At 42.6% G+C, this 21,131-nt stretch overlaps 1 pseudogene; it reads left to right on the forward strand.

The window, feature by feature from the left end:
• Nucleotides 1–327: 327 nt before the first annotated feature.
• LOC121624296 overlaps nt 328–21,131 on the forward strand; it is a 34,829-nt pseudogene continuing 14,025 nt past the window's right edge.

The raw sequence follows: 21,131 nt of genomic DNA on the forward strand, positions 1-21,131 counted from the left end.
CCTTTACTGTACGTATACAGGATTAAGATGATCATCACATTCAGATTTGACCATGCATTGAGAGGGTTGCAGATCCCTCTCAATGCATGCATTTAATCACAGTCACAAACATGTGTCTGTTGCTGTGATCAAACCTGTGACCCTTTCATGATGGACATGTTTACCCAGCATGCCACCCTGCTCCTCATACCTGGACAGAGGACATTAGGCAAAACAAGCAGACACAGAACACATTAATTCTTATCACTGCAACGTCCTCCTTTGCATTACTGCAGATTCACTGCAGCCTGTATGGTTACCAGCATACAATGCAGAAAGCTTTCCAACATGAAGTGTTGTGACAACACTGCACATATGAGCATAATAGGCCTGATTAATAGCAAACAGGAAACACTGAATTTATTCCTACTCTTATGTGACATCAAATACAATCCAGAAAAATGTATTGTGTGGTGTTTTACCTATGACTACATAGAGTATGTAACCACAGGGGGGGCAGATGGCGCGATGGGTCCCGTCCCTACACCCTGCACTGCAGCCCTGCGCCACGCCGGAGACGAGCTCCTCACTCGATACCCCTTTCATCAGGCGCTGGCCTCGCATCTTCCAGGATGTGACAGAGAATACGGCCTGCTCCATGCTCATGAGTTTCCTGGACGAGCACTTCTTTCCTCCTGTCCCTGGGAGACGGCGCAGGGATCTGGCCTGGAGTGCAGTGCTGTCAGTGTATGTGCTGGCTGGTCAGATGGCACTGCATTGCAATGAGAGGGGCATGGTGGTGGTCCTGCCACAGCTGAAGGAGTGTGTGGGGGCAAACGTGGAGAGGGTCATCTGCCCTGAAATAAGAGACAAGGGAGGATGGGTAAGTGTTCACAGGTGAATATCTAGAGGAGACAAAACAAACTGACTCTCCTATTTGAAACATGTACAACCACAATATCATTATACCTAAATGTGAATATCTGAGTCTCTAGTGGATGCTGGACAGTCATTGTTGCAGTTTGTCTTAGAAAGAAACAAGAACACATGTTGGAAAAGCTCATACTGAGGTTATATAAGTGATCATCTGTTGGCTCCAGTGTCACACAGTGATATTGCTGCTTTTGATCATCTTGCTGTGATATTAGCGTTCTTCTATGAACCACATTAGTATTTATACAAGTCAGAGTAGTATTGTGGGCTGTCCTAACTACTAGCCAATCCAGTCAGCTGTAGTGAAGCCAACAGCAGTAATAGTTGTATTAAAACACAGAGAGCAGTAATGCAGTCCTCTCTTAAGCTCCTCTTAGCGGTGCCGCTCCTCCTCTCCGGTGTCTCTGCGATGCTTCGGTGGAGGAATCCATTCCCACCTACGAGCGCCAGGACCCGTCTACCGGGGAGACCCTCATCTGTGCCAAATGTCCACCCGGCACGCACATTGCCGCGCACTGCACAGCCGCCACGGCCACCAGGCCACCGAGCTGTGGAACTACCTGCCCAGGTGTCTGTACTGCAACAACTTCTGCTATGAGAACCAGGAGGTGGAGAAGGAGTGTACGACGGTCAGCAACAGGGTCTGCCGCTGCAAAGAGGGCTTCTGCTGAGCCGATAACTTCTGTATCAGACACACGAAGTGTCTAATACACTCTGCTAATTCTGACGCAGACTGTTCTTGTGCACATGTCAGCCTTTGTTCTGTCAATCCCAGGAGCACCATTTTGCCCCCAGCAGTAATCACCTGGAATATTTCTTCATCTTTCAAGGATTCAAAACAAAGTGCTAGTTTGTGTTTTGTGATTTTCATCTTTTTTGTAGTTTCACTCTGTTCTCACTGCATTTCTTTTGCATATCCATCATATCCATCGTTATTGAAGCTCAATGACTTTTCCATAATTGGAGCAGCAGGCTGAATTCTCAGTGATATGTTTTTGTCTGCTCACTACACAAAACACTAAACAGACACAAAGTTTTTTTTAAAACTAGACACATGAGCTGCCCAATGTTATGATATACAGTGTTGAGCTTGGTATGCCACTTAGTTCATGATACAGTACAGTGAAAAGCCATATGAAGCAATCTTTTTTTTTTAATTACCATTATTATTGTTAAAGTAATATTTTATTTGCCTCCAACAGCCAGTCAATTTACAGTTGACATCACCTTTCAGTGACTATTTCTGCTTTATTCGTGGGCCTTTGCAGAAATGCTGCTTCCTCACAGGTCTCAGTTTATGACTGAGGGTGATGGGCTTCTGCTATAAGACCCTCAACACGATGAAACTCTCTGGCTTCTTTTAAATCTCACCTTAAAACTTTCATTCATTTTGAATGCTGACCTCCATCCAGTTGCAGTGAGAGTAACTCATTCATGTCGATTTGGTTGCGACCTAAGCAGTGTGCATGTGTTTCAGCTGAAAGACTGTGATCTCTGCTCTAAAATGTGCATACAGCCAGTCACGCAGATGCTGTCATTAACCTACACTCGTGCTGATTTGGTCAGCCGGGCTGTCAATCACCGCTGTTCTCAACACACCAAAACAACCACTGGAATATAATGTAGTCACATCTGTGACCTTTTTCTTCCCCTTTATAATTATAAGACACACTTTGTTTTTTTCTGCTACAAGTCCAATAGCTTTATTTCAGGCTGTTAACAATCCTATCTACACAAACAAGACACTTTTGCCACCACCTAATTCCATCAAGTCAAATACAATTTGTATTGGGTTTATTTTATCGAAATGATTCGTTCTTTGGAGTTACATTTCATTTTGTTTTTGGAAAAAAAAAAAACATCATCATATTTCAAAAAATAGCCTCCTGCAGCTCTTCTTCTTTGTCTTCTTCTTCGTCGTGAGTTGGATGTTTTCGTGTGTCGGTTGTTGGATGTCTTCGTTCCTTGCTGCCTCTTCGTGGGCCCATATTTTGCCTTTGACCAGCAGCATCCGTTCCAGCTCTGTCTTTTCTTTTTCCCACTGCTCTGCTCTTCTGGCCCAACTCTCTGACAGTGTGGACAGCTCCTCTTTGCACTTGTTTCTGTCGTCTGAGAGCTCCTTTCTAAAGCTCTCCTCTCTCTCAGAGAGCTCCTTTTGGTGGCTTCGGTCTTCTGCTGCCAGCCGCTCTCGTAGTTCTTCGCAGGTCGCTTTGCTCTGATTCAGCGCCGACTCTGCGTCAGTCAGCTGGGCCAAGGTGACGATGTAAGCATTGGTTCGAGCTCGTCTTTTCTTGGTGGCCCTGCTGATCTGTTTGTCTTTCTGCACGAGGACCTCTTTCAGCTGGCTCACTTCTGCCTGCCACTTGTCATTCAGGGCTGTTGCTCCACTGGAGGCTTCGAGCTCTTCTACAGAGGCTCTCATCCTCTCGGGTTCGTCTTTGAGGAGGCTCTGATTAAGAGAGACCAACTCCTCAGCTCTCTTTTTCAGGTCCTCCTGTAGCGCCCTGCGCTCGTGGTTCCAGCTTTCGATGGCTTCCTCATGTGTGCGCTTCAGATCGGCGACACGTTTTTGCAAATAGCCGATCCATTCGTCCCTCTCGCCGATCCCCTTGATGGCATTCCGGAGATCGGCCTTTAACTTTTTGTTCTCCTCCTCTGCGCTGGAGAGTTTCTCCCGCAAGGTCCTTCTGTCTTCCAGAGGCGACTCCTGAGCCGAATGAGCAAAAGGATGCCGCTGTCTCTGGTTCGAGGTGTTTACCCATCTGCCACTGTCCTGTCTTCTTGCCATTGCGGTTAATGTTGTTCTGCACTGATGATCTGATGTTCTCAAAAACAAAGCTAAACTGTCTCTTAATACAACTAGTCAATATACCAAAAGTGAGGGACTGGCTTCTTGGCTCTGGGGTGCTTAAGTATAGACCGTGACGGTGACGTCACTATGTCAAGTGACGTCACTGTCACATACCCAATTGCGCATATACGGAAGTTGACTCCGTCTTAAATAAAATGCACTTTTGAAAAAAAATAAATGGCTGAACAATAAGTTAAATAGTGCAAAAACATAAAAATGAAGAACATATAAAAAGAATGGTGAGGCAATAAACAATATAAACAACAAAATTTACTGTTGGCAGTGACAGTGAGTGCATGGTGTGCTGCTCACTGCTCATTAATGGATGAGAAAGTACTGTAGTGTTGGTTGTATTGTAGCAAGTGTGAGCCCCTCAGCTTTAATAAAGCAATAATTTCTCTTGTCTTCTTGCCATTGCGGTTAATGAACAGTATTTTTTTCACATTTTATGATAAGAAAACATTACAGAAACAAAGAAAATGTTTGTGGCTTTTTAGTTTATAGTTTATTCTGGAAAACTGAGTAAAACTTTATAACTCATGAACTTTATTATTGTCTTACAACTAGTGCAAGTACTGTCTGTTTGGTTTTAACACACGGAGACATTAAAAAAAAAAAATGTAAAAAATGACATCTTCAGTGGAACAGCTCTAATTTACCTGCCCAGGTGTCTGTACTGCAACAACTTCTGCTATGAGAAGCAGGAGGTGGAGAAGGAGTGTACGGCGGTCAGCAACAGGGTCTGCCGCTGCAAAGAGGGCTTCTGCTGCGCCGATAACTTCTGTATCAGACACACGGAGTGCGGCCCCGGACAAGGAGGTCAAACGAAAGGTATTTATCAGTGAAAAGATCGTTTCTTCATCTGCGAGGATCTTGCAAATGGAGGTGTGTGCTTTGTACAGTTGGTTATAACCGTAATAATAATAATAATTGTAAGAGCCAATTAATGGGAATTTATAGAGTATAATAATTTAGTTAAAAAATGTATAAATATGCTTAATTGAATTTTAAGAAATTCATGATGCGTATTATATTTCATAGGAATACTTAACTTAGTTAATTTAAAAGGAAACTTTTACTGTGAACTGTAATTTTGGCTTCTACTACGTAATGCGTCATACGTCTTTTTAATATTGCTTGCATGAATGTCAAGGCAGATTGCAGCTGAACGCGAAGCAACAGGGTCTTCCGCTGCAAAGAGGACTTCTGCTGCGCCGATAACTTCTGTATCAGACACACGGAGTTCAAACGAAAGGTATTTATCAGTGAAAAGATCGTTTCTTCACATTTCATCTTTAGAAACAATAATAAAAAACCGTAATAATCAAAGTCTCGGTAGCTCAATGTTTTACTAGAGTAGCAGCCCCGACAAAATCGTATTTAAAGTTAAAGTGGAAATCCACGAAGCGCATGGAAACACGCTCCATCACCTGCGCCCTCCGCAGCCACAACGGTATTTTAAAAGCATTGTAATGATCCCAACTGCGCTGTTGTTTTCTTTAGGTACATCACAAAGCAACGCTGTTTGTGCAGAATGTGCCGAGGGCTTCTTCTCTAACTCATCTTCCGCGCTGCATTGGTGCGTAAATCACGCAGGCGGACAGATAGTGCTCCTGCCCGGCTCCATCTACCACGATACGATGTGTGGCACCTGCGAGGATCTTGTAAATGGAGGTGTGTGCTTTGTGCAGTTGGTTATAACTGTAATAATAATAATAATAATAATAACTAGAAAATTCCCTCTGGGAAATTTCTACACGGGGACACGGGGGGCTACTGCCGGGGGAACCATCTCTGTCAACATAGACATGATCATCTTTCACTGAGCAATGATTGAGGAGCTGTAATCACATTAAGTCTTCTGTGTGTGTATGTCTGTAATCAAGTTACCTGTATGTGCTTGCATGTGTGTGTGTGCTGTCAACCACAGCTGTCTGTGTCTGCATCTCTCCTCTGCTTCATGTCTCTGTTAACATGAATTAATGAACTGAATCAATAAACATGAATGGAGCTAATGCTAACGGAGCTAACAGAGCTAACAGCTAACGGCGCTAACGCTATAAGGGTTAACTGTGGTAACAGAGCTAACGGTGCTAACAAAGCTAATAGAGCTAATGGCGTTAACAAGGGGGCGGGGGGAAGGGGTTTTCATTATGCATTTGTCTGTGTGTGTGTGTGTTTATGTCTCTGTCGTTGTGTGTCACTGCGTATGTGTGTGTCTTCGTCTGTGTGTGTGTGTGTCTGCTTGAACTACACAAGCACCCCAACCATCTCCTACATGGAGATGTGTCTGGTATATGTGTGTCTGAATGTGTGTGTGCGCGTGTGTAACTTCTGCCCCACCTGCTGATAACTACGTCGCTACCTCTCCCACTTTTTACCTGTTCCTGTTCAGTTTTGACGTGCTTGTTTTTAATCCCTTTTTAGCTGTTGGTTAGCCCTGTGTGTGTGTGTGTGTGTGTGTGTGTGTGTGTGTGTAATAAGAAGAAGAAACGCGCAGGATAACCCTCATTTCTCAATAAATTCGAAACATTCTTCTCAATGAACACATATAAACATATAGTAGAACAATAAAGAACCATCTCAACTAAAGTTAACCCTCAGGAATAATAGGAAAATAATAACATTTTCAGTGGAACAACTCTAATTTAGGCTCACCTCTGTCCCCAAATTAATACTAAGGCCTTAACGTGAACATCTGAGTCTCTAGTGGATGCTGGAGAGTCATTGTTGCAGTTTGTCTTAGAAAGACACAAGCACACGTGTTGGAAAAGCTCATACTGAGGTTATATCAGTGATCATCTGTTGGCTCCAGTGTCACACAGTGAGATTGCTGCTTTTGATCATCTTGCTGTGATATTAGCATTCTTCTATGAACCACCAGCGCCAGGACCCGTCCACCGGGGAGACCCTCATCTGTGCCAAATGTCCACCCGGCACGCACATGGCCGCGCACTGCACAGCTGCCACGGTCACCAGGTGCGCGCCGTGCAAAGGCGAACTGTACACCGAGCCGTGGAACTACCTGCCCTGCTCTATTTGTGGGCCTGTCTCAGAGATAGAAATGTATGATGTTCTGTAAAATGTGGTGGTATCCAAGTGAAAACTGTTTGTCACGTGCGGCAGCTAAATACAGTACTTGTTGTAATCTAAACTGCCTGTAACCGCCTCTATCAAGAACGCTGTGGCTGCCTGCAGGCTGTACTTTAACCAAGTCGCCACAAGGTGTCGCCATCTATCCTTCGTAACTACTCCTTGAAGGATAAAACGGTTCAGCACATACAGTACACTGACATGTTCACAAACCATATCAGAGACAGTGACGTGAGTTACTGACACATTGTTTCTCATTCATTCATATATCCATATATTTCCATAACCATTAAAACGACAAAACTACATGAACAAAAAGCAGTCTCGTAATATTCCTTCCAAGAATTAATCTTGGGACATTCAGTGCGTTTGTCAGAGAGTGTTTCTAATTTCCCATTGTTAGCATGTTTATGCATTCCCATTATTTCTACAGGTTCAGCTGGACAGCCTCCAGTATTTTCAAGTATTTATTATTCTTATTTTAGTTTAGCAAGAACAGGCCTCTCTGCAGAGGAGATGACATCACCTCTGTCTGCATCATCCCCATAATGTTCCCACAGGCATTGAGATGTCGTTGTAGGATAGTTAGAGTCTGGCCTGTATTAATCTCCTATCTCCTATTTTATAGTACAGCCCCCTCCTGTGCTTCAATACGAGCATGGGATCGGTCATGATGGCCTGCCTGCTCATGCAAGGGCAGGACCTGGAAAGTTTAGAATGATTCATTTTTCAAGTTATTTCCCAAAAACGTCATTTAATACATTTTACAGTTTCTAAACCTCTGAGTCACGAGCTTTAATATATCTTGGTAGCATTGTTGATTTCTCCAGATAAATTCTAATTTAGCTAAATTACTACTCAATTAAACAATTCAGTTTTTAAGTTGATCAAGCTTTTCATTCATACAAACTTAATGTGAGCATGGGGGGATGAGAATAGAATATGGATTTAGTGGCATTACAGAGCAATGCACATTTACTTTACCTCACATAATTCAAAGATTATGACACAATATTCGTGGGTTTTGCGTTCATTTTACTAAATTTGAAGCACTTCTTTTAAATGATCAGAGTTTCCATGATTAGTCCGACCAAACGAAAACACACAAAGTGAACTGAAAACAGAATTGTCACAGGCCGGATACTAATGATGATTTTGGTTTCATACACATTTATCTTTTGTGGGGGCATTTTCCTCGTTTTACTTGACTGCGCTTAGTACAGAGAGACAAAAATATCTGGAGAGACCTAGAGAGGGAGACATGTGTTGCAGTCATGGCATCACTGAGGACCTGTGCTCGCCAGCTGTCTCCTGTACTGGAACATCTGTTCAACCTGAGCCTGAGTCAGGAGAAAGTCCCGAAGCTGTGGAAGGCGTCCTGCCTGGTTCCAGTCCCCAAGAAGCCGAGGCCATCTGACCCAGTCGCCCTCACATGCCATGTGAGGAAAGTCCTGGAGAGATTGGTCCTAGCCTATAGCTGAGTCCACAGGGGAAGACATTCCTGGACCCCCTGCAGTTTGCCTATCAGCCCCATTTAGGAGTCGAAGACGCTGTCATTTACCTGCCGCAATGAGCCCATATGCATCTCGATGGTGGAGGAGGCACTGTAAGGATCACATTCTTTGATTTCTCCAGTGCTTTCAACACCATTCAACCTCTGCTATTGGGGGAGAAGCTGCAGGGTGTTGGGCGTTAACGACTCACTGATCTCTTGGATTGCTGACTATTGACAGGCCGGCTACAGTTTGTCCGTCTGGGCAGCGGGCTGTCTGATGTGGTGGTCAGTGATACAGGAGCTCCACAGGGGACTGTGCTTTCTCCTTTCCTCTTCACCTTATGCACCACTGACTTTAAGTACAACTCTGAGTCATGTCGCCTGCAGAAGTTCTCTGATGACTCAGCTGTTGTCGGGTGTATAAGAGAGGGAGAGGAGGGGGAGTACGGGACACCGATAGACAACTTTGTTGAGTGGTCCGAACAGAACCACCTGAGGCTGAACATCAGCAAGACCAGAGAGATGGTGATCGACTTCAGGAGGAAGAAGATGCCTTCACAGCCACTGCGGATCAGAGGGAAGGTGCTGGAGGAGGTGGAGGACTGCAAATGCCTCGGAGTGGTGATTGACAACAGACTGGACTGGAAATCCAACACAGACACTGTGTACAAGAAGGGGATGAGCAGGCTCTACATCTAATGCTCAACTCTGCTCGTGGAAGTTTTTTTGACCTTTTAGAGAGAGGGTTTTACAACTCAGTATCCGCAAACCACACAGATGCCCACACATAAAAGACTCGCTTACGCTTAAAAAATGGAAGCTGTCCAGCCCTCTTCAACAGAAGTGACAACATGCACATCATCAGCATGGTGAGTATTCTGTGTAACAGTGTTCTGTATATGTTGAAGATGCCAAAGCCAGAGACAGAGGTGATGATATGTGCTCTTTAATGATGTTTGATAAAAATAACAACAATAATAATTCTTCAAATTATCAACAGATGAATCAGTCAAGATTTTGAACAGTATTTTTTGATAAGACAACATTACACAAACAAAGAAACAGAATCTATATGAGTGAAGGGAAAATGTTTGTTGCTTTTTGGTTTATAGTTCATACTGGAAAACTGAGTAAAACTTTATAACTCATGGACTTTATCATTGTCTTACAGCTGGTGCCAGTACTGTCTGTTTGGTTTTAACACATGGAGACACTCAAAAAAAATACATAATAATAATAATAATAATCACATCTTCAGTGGAACAGCTCTAATTTAGGCTCACCTCTGTCCACAAATTAATACTAAGACCTTAATGTGAATATCTGAGTCTCTAGTGGATGCTGGACAGTCATTGTCATATATCTATTCTGTTGGCACATTTTTTTTTTTTATTGCCTTAGTATATTTTCATTCTGGTATATTTTTAATTGCATTTACGAACATTTTTATTGCACGTTGGTTTATTTTATTGTAGTTATCTTAATTTTATTCTTTCTAATCTTTCTTATTATCTTACATGGGGGTTGCAATGAAAATTTCATCGACATGTCATGCTCAATGACAATAAAGAATCTTGAATCTTGAATTGTTGCAGTTTGTCTTAGAAAGAAACAAGCACACGTGTTGGAAGAGCTCATACTGAGGTTATATCAGTGATCATCTTTTGGCTCCAGTGTCACACAGTGATATTGCCGCTTTTGATCGTCTTGCTGTGATATTAGCGTTCTTCTATGAACCACATTAGTATTTGTACAAGTCAGAGTAGTATTGTGGGCTGTCCGAACTACTAGCCAATCCAGTCAGCTGCAGTGAAGCCAACAGCAGTAATAGTTGTATTAAATACAGAGAGCAGTAATGGCGGTCCTCTCTTCAACTCCTCTTAGCGGTGCCGCTCCTCCTCTCCGGTGTCCTCTGCGATGCTTCGGTGGAGGAATCCGAGCGCCAGGACCCGTCCACCGGGGAGACCCTCATCTGTGCCAAATGTCCACCCGGACATAACAATAATTATAATAATAATAATAATAATAATAATAATAATTGTAAGAGCCAATTAATGGGAATTTATACAGTATAATAATTTAGTTAAAAATGTATAAATATGCTTAATTGAATTTTAAGAAATTCATGATGTGTATTATATTTCATAGGAATACATAACTTAGTTAATTTAAAAGGAAACTTTTACTGTGAACTGTTATTTTGGCTTCTACTACGTAATGCGTCATGCGTCTTTTTAATATTGCTTGCATGAATGTCAAGGCAGATTGCAGCTGGACGCGAAGCAACAGGGTCTGCCGCTGCAAAGAGGACTTCTGCTGCGCCGATAACTTCTGTATCAGACACACGGAGTGCGGCCCCGGACACGGAGTTCAAACGAAAGGTATTTATCAGTGAAAAGATCGTTTCTTCACATTTCATCTTGAGAAACAATAATAAAAAACCGTAATAATCAAAGTCTCGGTATCTTGATGTTTTACTAGAGTAGCAGCCCCGAAAAAATCGTCTTTAAAGTTCAAGTGGAAATCCACGAAGCGCATGGAAACACGCTCCATCACCTGCGCCCTCCGCAGCCACAACGGCATTTTAAAAGCATTGTAATGATCCCAACTGCGCTGTTGTTTTCTTTAGGTACATCACAAAGCAACACTGTTTGTGAAGAATGTGCCGAGGGCTTCGTCTCTAACTCATCTTGCGCAAGCGGACAGATAGTGCTCCTGCCCGGCTCCATCTACCACGATACGATGTGTGGCACCTGCGAGGATCTTGTAAATGGAGGTGTGTGCTTTGTGCAGTTGGTTATAACTGTAATAATAATAATAATAATAATAATAATAATAATCACCACCACCACCACCACCATCATCATCATCATATCATAATAACACTCGATTATCACAACTGACGACAAGTTACACCACAGTTTGGACTTCAAACTCACGCGGTACAATTCCTGTCTCGGTTGAGATGTCCAGAGCTTTCCTCTCGGGATTCTTCAGTATGCACAGGATGCGCGTGGCAAAAATGTGCATCATTAACTTGGGTCAGAATACCTTAAAACTTTCATTCATTTTGAATGCTGACCTCCATCCAGTTGCAGTGAGAGTAACTCATTCATGTCGATTTGGTTGCGACCTAAGCAGTGTGCATGTGTTTCAGCTGAAAGACTGTGATCTCCGCTCTAAAATGTGCATACAGCCAGTCACGCAGATGCTGTCATTAACCTGCACTCGTGCTGATTTGGTCAGCCGGGCTGTCAATCACCGCTGTTCTCAACACACCAAAACAACCACTGGAATATAATGTAGTCACATCTGTGACCTTTTTCTTCCCCTTTATAATTATAAGACACACTTTGTTTTTTTCTGCTACAAGTCCAATAGCTTTATTTCAGGCTGTTAACAATCCTATCTACACAAACAAGACACTTTTGCCACCACCTAATTCCATCAAGTCAAATACAATTTGTATTGGGTTTATTTTATCGAAATGATTCGTTCTTTGGAGTTACATTTCATTTTGTTTTTGGAAAAAAAAAAAACATCATCATATTTCAAAAAATAGCCTCCTGCAGCTCTTCTTCTTTGTCTTCTTCTTCGTCGTGAGTTGGATGTTTTCTTGCGTCGGTTGTTGGATGTCTTCGTTCCTTGCTGCCTCTTCGTGGGCCCATATTTTGTCTTTGACCAGCAGCATCCGTTCCAGCTCTGTCTTTTCTTTTTCCCACTGCTCTGCTCTTCTGGCCCAACTCTCTGACAGTGTGGACAGCTCCTCTTTGCACTTGTTTCTGTCGTCTGAGAGCTCCTTTCTAAAGCTCTCCTCTCTCTCAGAGAGCTCCTTTTGGTGGCTTCGGTCTTCTGCTGCCAGCCGCTCTCGTAGTTCTTCGCAGGTCGCTTTGCTCTGATTCAGCGCCGACTCTGCGTCAGTCAGCTGGGCCAAGGTGACGATGTAAGCATTGGTTCGAGCTCGTCTTTTCTTGGTGGCCCTGCTGATCTGTTTGTCTTTCTGCACGAGGACCTCTTTCAGCTGGCTCACTTCTGCCTGCCACTTGTCATTCAGGGCTGTTGCTCCACTGGAGGCTTCGAGCTCTTCTACAGAGGCTCTCATCCTCTCGGGTTCGTCTTTGAGGAGGCTCTGATTAAGAGAGACCAACTCCTCAGCTCTCTTTTTCAGGTCCTCCTGTAGCGCCCTGCGCTCGTGGTTCCAGCTTTCGATGGCTTCCTCATGTGTGCGCTTCAGATCGGCGACACGTTTTTGCAAATAGCCGATCCATTCGTCCCTCTCGCCGATCCCCTTGATGGCATTCCGGAGATCGGCCTTTAACTTTTTGTTCTCCTCCTCTGCGCTGGAGAGTTTCTCCCGCAAGGTCCTTCTGTCTTCCAGAGGCGACTCCTGAGCCGAATGAGCAAAAGGATGCCGCTGTCTCTGGTTCGAGGTGTTTACCCATCTGCCACTGTCCTGTCTTCTTGCCATTGCGGTTAATGTTGTTCTGCACTGATGATCTGATGTTCTCAAAAAAAAAAAGCTAAACTGTCTCTTAATACAACTACTCAAAATACCAAAAGTGAGGGACTGGCTTCTTGGCTCTGGGGTGCTTAAGTATAGACCGTGACGGTGACGTCACTATGTCAAGTGACGTCACTGTCACATACCCAATTGCGCATATACGGAAGTTGACTCCGTCTTAAATAAAATGCACTTTTGAAAAAAAATAAATGGCTGAACAATAAGTTAAATAGTGCAAAAACATAAAAATGAAGAACATATAAAAAGAATGGTGAGGCAATAAACAAGATAAACAATAAAATTTACTGTTGGCAGTGACAGTGAGTGCATGGTGTGCTGCTCACTGCTCATTAATGGATGAGAAAGTACTGTAGTGTTGGTTGTATTGTAGCAAGTGTGAGCCCCTCAGCTTTAATAAAGCAATAATTTCTCTTGTCTTCTTGCCATTGCGGTTAATGAACAGTATTTTTTTCACATTTTATGATAAGAAAACATTACAGAAACAAAGAAAATGTTTGTGGCTTTTTAGTTTATAGTTTATTCTGGAAAACTGAGTAAAACTTTATAACTCATGAACTTTATTATTGTCTTACAACTAGTGCAAGTACTGTCTGTTTGGTTTTAACACACGGAGACATTAAAAAAAAAATGTAAAAAATGACATCTTCAGTGGAACAGCTCTAATTTACCTGCCCAGGTGTCTGTACTGCAACAACTTCTGCTATGAGAAGCAGGAGGTGGAGAAGGAGTGTACGGCGGTCAGCAACAGGGTCTGCCGCTGCAAAGAGGGCTTCTGCTGCGCCGATAACTTCTGTATCAGACACACGGAGTGCGGCCCCGGACAAGGAGGTCAAACGAAAGGTATTTATCAGTGAAAAGATCGTTTCTTCATCTGCGAGGATCTTGCAAATGGAGGTGTGTGCTTTGTACAGTTGGTTATAACCGTAATAATAATAATAATTGTAAGAGCCAATTAATGGGAATTTATAGAGTATAATAATTTAGTTAAAAAATGTATAAATATGCTTAATTGAATTTTAAGAAATTCATGATGCGTATTATATTTCATAGGAATACTTAACTTAGTTAATTTAAAAGGAAACTTTTACTGTGAACTGTAATTTTGGCTTCTACTACGTAATGCGTCATACGTCTTTTTAATATTGCTTGCATGAATGTCAAGGCAGATTGCAGCTGAACGCGAAGCAACAGGGTCTTCCGCTGCAAAGAGGACTTCTGCTGCGCCGATAACTTCTGTATCAGACACACGGAGTTCAAACGAAAGGTATTTATCAGTGAAAAGATCGTTTCTTCACATTTCATCTTTAGAAACAATAATAAAAAACCGTAATAATCAAAGTCTCGGTAGCTCAATGTTTTACTAGAGTAGCAGCCCCGACAAAATCGTATTTAAAGTTAAAGTGGAAATCCACGAAGCGCATGGAAACACGCTCCATCACCTGCGCCCTCCGCAGCCACAACGGTATTTTAAAAGCATTGTAATGATCCCAACTGCGCTGTTGTTTTCTTTAGGTACATCACAAAGCAACGCTGTTTGTGCAGAATGTGCCGAGGGCTTCTTCTCTAACTCATCTTCCGCGCTGCATTGGTGCGTAAATCACGCAGGCGGACAGATAGTGCTCCTGCCCGGCTCCATCTACCACGATACGATGTGTGGCACCTGCGAGGATCTTGTAAATGGAGGTGTGTGCTTTGTGCAGTTGGTTATAACTGTAATAATAATAATAATAATAATAACTAGAAAATTCCCTCTGGGAAATTTCTACACGGGGACACGGGGGGCTACTGCCGGGGGAACCATCTCTGTCAACATAGACATGATCATCTTTCACTGAGCAATGATTGAGGAGCTGTAATCACATTAAGTCTTCTGTGTGTGTATGTCTGTAATCAAGTTACCTGTATGTGCTTGCATGTGTGTGTGTGCTGTCAACCACAGCTGTCTGTGTCTGCATCTCTCCTCTGCTTCATGTCTCTGTTAACATGAATTAATGAACTGAATCAATAAACATGAATGGAGCTAATGCTAACGGAGCTAACAGAGCTAACACTAACGGAGCTAACAGCTAACGGCGCTAACGCTATAAGGGTTAACTGTGGTAACAGAGCTAACGGTGCTAACAAAGCTAATAGAGCTAATGGCGTTAACAAGGGGGCGGGGGGAAGGGGTTTTCATTATGCATTTGTCTGTGTGTGTGTGTGTTTATGTCTCTGTCGTTGTGTGTCACTGCGTATGTGTGTGTCTTCGTCTGTGTGTGTGTGTGTCTGCTTGAACTACACAAGCACCCCAACCATCTCCTACATGGAGATGTGTCTGGTATATGTGTGTCTGAATGTGTGTGTGCGCGTGTGTAACTTCTGCCCCACCTGCTGATAACTACGTCGCTACCTCTCCCACTTTTTACCTGTTCCTGTTCAGTTTTGACGTGCTTGTTTTTAATCCCTTTTTAGCTGTTGGTTAGCCCTGTGTGTGTGTGTGTGTGTGTGTGTGTGTGTGTGTAATAAGAAGAAGAAACGCGCAGGATAACCCTCATTTCTCAATAAATTCGAAACATTCTTCTCAATGAACACATATAAACATATAGTAGAACAATAAAGAACCATCTCAACTAAAGTTAACCCTCAGGAATAATAGGAAAATAATAACATTTTCAGTGGAACAACTCTAATTTAGGCTCACCTCTGTCCCCAAATTAATACTAAGGCCTTAACGTGAACATCTGAGTCTCTAGTGGATGCTGGAGAGTCATTGTTGCAGTTTGTCTTAGAAAGACACAAGCACACGTGTTGGAAAAGCTCATACTGAGGTTATATCAGTGATCATCTGTTGGCTCCAGTGTCACACAGTGAGATTGCTGCTTTTGATCATCTTGCTGTGATATTAGCATTCTTCTATGAACCACCAGCGCCAGGACCCGTCCACCGGGGAGACCCTCATCTGTGGCAAATGTCCACCCGGCACGCACATGGCCGCGCACTGCACAGCTGCCACGGTCACCAGGTGCGCGCCGTGCAAAGGCGAACTGTACACCGAGCCGTGGAACTACCTGCCCTGCTCTATTTGTGGGCCTGTCTCAGAGATAGAAATGTATGATGTTCTGTAAAATGTGGTGGTATCCAAGTGAAAACTGTTTGTCACGTGCGGCAGCTAAATACAGTACTTGTTGTAATCTAAACTGCCTGTAACCGCCTCTATCAAGAACGCTGTGGCTGCCTGCAGGCTGTACTTTAACCAAGTCGCCACAAGGTGTCGCCATCTATCCTTCGTAACTACTCCTTGAAGGATAAAACGGTTCAGCACATACAGTACACTGACATGTTCACAAACCATATCAGAGACAGTGACGTGAGTTACTGACACATTGTTTCTCATTCATTCATATATCCATATATTTCCATAACCATTAAAACGACAAAACTACATGAACAAAAAGCAGTCTCGTAATATTCCTTCCAAGAATTAATCTTGGGACATTCAGTGCGTTTGTCAGAGAGTGTTTCTAATTTCCCATTGTTAGCATGTTTATGCATTCCCATTATTTCTACAGGTTCAGCTGGACAGCCTCCAGTATTTTCAAGTATTTATTATTCTTATTTTAGTTTAGCAAGAACAGGCCTCTCTGCAGAGGAGATGACATCACCTCTGTCTGCATCATCCCCATAATGTTCCCACAGGCATTGAGATGTCGTTGTAGGATAGTTAGAGTCTGGCCTGTATTAATCTCCTATCTCCTATTTTATAGTACAGCCCCCTCCTGTGCTTCAATACGAGCATGGGATCGGTCATGATGGCCTGCCTGCTCATGCAAGGGCAGGACCTGGAAAGTTTAGAATGATTCATTTTTCAAGTTATTTCCCAAAAACGTCATTTAATACATTTTACAGTTTCTAAACCTCTGAGTCACGAGCTTTAATATATCTTGGTAGCATTGTTGATTTCTCCAGATAAATTCTAATTTAGCTAAATTACTACTCAATTAAACAATTCAGTTTTTAAGTTGATCAAGCTTTTCATTCATACAAACTTAATGTGAGCATGGGGGGATGAGAATAGAATATGGATTTAGTGGCATTACAGAGCAATGCACATTTACTTTACCTCACATAATTCAAAGATTATGACACAATATTCGTGGGTTTTGCGTTCATTTTACTAAATTTGAAGCACTTCTTTTAAATGATCAGAGTTTCCATGATTAGTCCGACCAAACGAAAACACACAAAGTGAACTGAAAACAGAATTGTCACAGGCCGGATACTAATGATGATTTTGGTTTCATACACATTTATCTTTTGTGGGGGCATTTTCCTCGTTTTACTTGACTGCGCTTAGTACAGAGAGACAAAAATATCTGGAGAGACCTAGAGAGGGAGACATGTGTTGCAGTCATGGCATCACTGAGGACCTGTGCTCGCCAGCTGTCTCCTGTACTGGAACATCTGTTCAACCTGAGCCTGAGTCAGGAGAAAGTCCCGAAGCTGTGGAAGGCGTCCTGCCTGGTTCCAGTCCCCAAGAAGCCGAGGCCATCTGACCCAGTCGCCCTCACATGCCATGTGAGGAAAGTCCTGGAGAGATTGGTCCTAGCCTATAGCTGAGTCCACAGGGGAAGACATTCCTGGACCCCCTGCAGTTTGCCTATCAGCCCCATTTAGGAGTCGAAGACGCTGTCATTTACCTGCCGCAATGAGCCCATATGCATCTCGATGGTGGAGGAGGCACTGTAAGGATCACATTCTTTGATTTCTCCAGTGCTTTCAACACCATTCAACCTCTGCTATTGGGGGAGAAGCTGCAGGGTGTTGGGCGTTAACGACTCACTGATCTCTTGGATTGCTGACTATTGACAGGCCGGCTACAGTTTGTCCGTCTGGGCAGCGGGCCGTCTGATGTGGTGGTCAGTGATACAGGAGCTCCACAGGGGACTGTGCTTTCTCCTTTCCTCTTCACCTTATGCACCACTGACTTTAAGTACAACTCTGAGTCATGTCGCCTGCAGAAGTTCTCTGATGACTCAGCTGTTGTCGGGTGTATAAGAGAGGGAGAGGAGGGGGAGTACGGGACACCGATAGACAACTTTGTTGAGTGGTCCGAACAGAACCACCTGAGGCTGAACATCAGCAAGACCAGAGAGATGGTGATCGACTTCAGGAGGAAGAAGATGCCTTCACAGCCACTGCGGATCAGAGGGAAGGTGCTGGAGGAGGTGGAGGACTGCAAATGCCTCGGAGTGGTGATTGACAACAGACTGGACTGGAAATCCAACACAGACACTGTGTACAAGAAGGGGATGAGCAGGCTCTACATCTAATGCTCAACTCTGCTCGTGGAAGTTTTTTTGACCTTTTAGAGAGAGGGTTTTACAACTCAGTATCCGCAAACCACACAGATGCCCACACATAAAAGACTCGCTTACGCTTAAAAAATGGAAGCTGTCCAGCCCTCTTCAACAGAAGTGACAACATGCACATCATCAGCATGGTGAGTATTCTGTGTAACAGTGTTCTGTATATGTTGAAGATGCCAAAGCCAGAGACAGAGGTGATGATATGTGCTCTTTAATGATGTTTGATAAAAATAACAACAATAATAATTCTTCAAATTATCAACAGATGAATCAGTCAAGATTTTGAACAGTATTTTTTGATAAGACAACATTACACAAACAAAGAAACAGAATCTATATGAGTGAAGGGAAAATGTTTGTTGCTTTTTGGTTTATAGTTCATACTGGAAAACTGAGTAAAACTTTATAACTCATGGACTTTATCATTGTCTTACAGCTGGTGCCAGTACTGTCTGTTTGGTTTTAACACATGGAGACACTCAAAAAAAATACATAATAATAATAATAATAATCACATCTTCAGTGGAACAGCTCTAATTTAGGCTCACCTCTGTCCACAAATTAATACTAAGACCTTAATGTGAATATCTGAGTCTCTAGTGGATGCTGGACAGTCATTGTCATATATCTATTCTGTTGGCACATTTTTTTTTTTATTGCCTTAGTATATTTTCATTCTGGTATATTTTTAATTGCATTTACGAACATTTTTATTGCACGTTGGTTTATTTTATTGTAGTTATCTTAATTTTATTCTTTCTAATCTTTCTTATTATCTTACATGGGGGTTGCAATGAAAATTTCATCGACATGTCATGCTCAATGACAATAAAGAATCTTGAATCTTGAATTGTTGCAGTTTGTCTTAGAAAGAAACAAGCACACGTGTTGGAAGAGCTCATACTGAGGTTATATCAGTGATCATCTTTTGGCTCCAGTGTCACACAGTGATATTGCCGCTTTTGATCGTCTTGCTGTGATATTAGCGTTCTTCTATGAACCACATTAGTATTTGTACAAGTCAGAGTAGTATTGTGGGCTGTCCGAACTACTAGCCAATCCAGTCAGCTGCAGTGAAGCCAACAGCAGTAATAGTTGTATTAAATACAGAGAGCAGTAATGAAAAGATCGTTTCTTCACCTGCGAGGACCTTGTGGGCGAGGAATAATAATAATAATAATAATAATAATAATAATAATTGTAAGAGCCAATTAATGGGAATTTATACAGTATAATAATTTAGTTAAAAATGTATAAATATGCTTAATTGAATTTTAAGAAATTCATGATGTGTATTATATTTCATAGGAATACATAACTTAGTTAATTTAAAAGGAAACTTTTACTGTGAACTGTAATTTTGGCTTCTACTACGTAATGCGTCATGCGTCTTTTTAATATTGCTTGCATGAATGTCAAGGCAGATTGCAGCTGGACGCGAAGCAACAGGGTCTGCCGCTGCAAAGAGGACTTCTGCTGCGCCGATAACTTCTGTATCAGACACACGGAGTGCGGCCCCGGACACGGAGTTCAAACGAAAGGTATTTATCAGTGAAAAGATCGTTTCTTCACATTTCATCTTGAGAAACAATAATAAAAAACCGTAATAATCAAAGTCTCGGTATCTTGATGTTTTACTAGAGTAGCAGCCCCGAAAAAATCGTATTTAAAGTTCAAGTGGAAATCCACGAAGCGCATGGAAACACGCTCCATCACCTGCGCCCTCCGCAGCCACAACGGCATTTTAAAAGCATTGTAATGATCCCAACTGCGCTGTTGTTTTCTTTAGGTACATCACAAAGCAACACTGTTTGTGCAGAATGTGCCGAGGGCTTCGTCTCTAACTCATCTTGCGCAAGCGGACAGATAGTGCTCCTGCCCGGCTCCATCTACCACGATATGATGTGTGGCACCTGCGAGGATCTTGTAAATGGAGGTGTGTGCTTTGTGCAGTTGGTTATAACTGTAATAATAATAATAATAATAATAATCACCACCACCATCATCATCATCATATCATAATAACACTCGATTATCACAACTGACGACAAGTTACACCACAGTTTGGACTTCAAACTCACGCGGTACAATTCCTGTCTCGGTTGAGATGTCCAGAGCTTTCCTCTCGGGATTCTTCAGTATGCACAGGATGCGCGTGGCAAAAATGTGCATCATTAACTTGGGTCAGAATACCTTAAAACTTTCATTCATTTTGAATGCTGACCTCCATCCAGTTGCAGTGAGAGTAACTCATTCATGTCGATTTGGTTGCGACCTAAGCAGTGTGCATGTGTTTCAGCTGAAAGACTGTGATCTCCGCTCTAAAATGTGCATACAGCCAGTCACGCAGATGCTGTCATTAACCTGCACTCGTGCTGATTTGGTCAGCCGGGCTGTCAATCACCGCTGTTCTCAACACACCAAAACAACCACTGGAATATAATGTAGTCACATCTGTGACCTTTTTCTTCCCCTTTATAATTATAAGACACACTTTGTTTTTTTCTGCTACAAGTCCAATAGCTTTATTTCAGGCTGTTAACAATCCTATCTACACAAACAAGACACTTTTGCCACCACCTAATTCCATCAAGTCAAATACAATTTGTATTGGGTTTATTTTATCGAAATGATTCGTTCTTTGGAGTTACATTTCATTTTGTTTTTGGAAAAAAAAAAAACATCATCATATTTCAAAAAATAGCCTCCTGCAGCTCTTCTTCTTTGTCTTCTTCTTCGTCGTGAGTTGGATGTTTTCTTGCGTCGGTTGTTGGATGTCTTCGTTCCTTGCTGCCTCTTCGTGGGCCCATATTTTGTCTTTGACCAGCAGCATCCGTTCCAGCTCTGTCTTTTCTTTTTCCCACTGCTCTGCTCTTCTGGCCCAACTCTCTGACAGTGTGGACAGCTCCTCTT

Source organism: Chelmon rostratus, chromosome 20, assembly GCF_017976325.1.
Source record: "Chelmon rostratus isolate fCheRos1 chromosome 20, fCheRos1.pri, whole genome shotgun sequence".
Classification (NCBI taxonomy): domain Eukaryota; kingdom Metazoa; phylum Chordata; class Actinopteri; order Chaetodontiformes; family Chaetodontidae; genus Chelmon; species Chelmon rostratus.